The sequence below is a fragment of the Archocentrus centrarchus genome, unplaced genomic scaffold, assembly GCF_007364275.1.
Source record: "Archocentrus centrarchus isolate MPI-CPG fArcCen1 unplaced genomic scaffold, fArcCen1 scaffold_83_ctg1, whole genome shotgun sequence".
NCBI lineage: Eukaryota > Metazoa > Chordata > Actinopteri > Cichliformes > Cichlidae > Archocentrus > Archocentrus centrarchus.
Window position 1 is genome coordinate 883 of NW_022060293.1, and position 958 is coordinate 1,840.

Genomic DNA, 958 nt, shown 5'->3' on the forward strand with positions numbered 1-958 from the left:
TGCTGTCGCATGCGGGTTTCAGTGACATGGTAAAATTATTTAGCTGAAGCTGAAAGAGCATATTATTTAAACTAAAATACGAATGGAAAATATTTCAAGAGCTAAATTAACCCTGATATTTCACTTACAGCAACTACTACATTATTATTCCTTTAAGGACGAGGCAGAAGTCAGTCATAAGACTTGGGTGCTCCAGAATAATTTCATTGTGATTCCACACAGTACTGCTGTACATTAATGGTTTTGCATTATATGAATCGGGCAGACTCTGCAGCCTTCAATACTTTATTATAGAGCAGCTAATGCTTTAAGCTGCCTGCATTGTTATGCTTGCAAAATCAATTAAGTGACTAAATAGGTCATTTACAGCTCAGTATTGAAAATATGGGATCTTTTATGCGTGTAGGTGAGTGCTGTGTCTGTCTCTACTCATTGCGTAGAGGTGGGGATAATTCTCTGACTTAGGAATATTTGAGTTGATTTTTTTGGGAGAAATTTTGGAGGAATGTTGCTAAATTTATATAAATCTACATCAAAGATTAAATAAGAGAATATTTTTAATATGAATGTTTTTGCACGGGGACTTGTACATTCCTTACCATCCCAGAGCCATATTCGAAAACTACTTAATTATTCCAGACCTATCACCTCTGAGTCACTCTGAGTCAGATTGCTAGATTTGGCCCTCGGATGTGTGTGTGCTTAGGCTGTGTGTGCACGCCCGCGTGTGCGTGCGTGCGTGCGTGTTATGGGACGCAGGGACGGGGAGGGCAGAGGGAGGCGGACGTGCAGAAGTTTACCCATGTAGGCAGAGCGCACCAACCTCTCCACGTTCGGGAGCGCAAAGGAAAGATGCCCTAAACGTGAAGCTTCACAGACATCTACAGCAGATTATTACGAGAAGAAAGTATTCAGCATCGCTATTATACACCAAAACGCCTCGCCAACGCCGGATGTC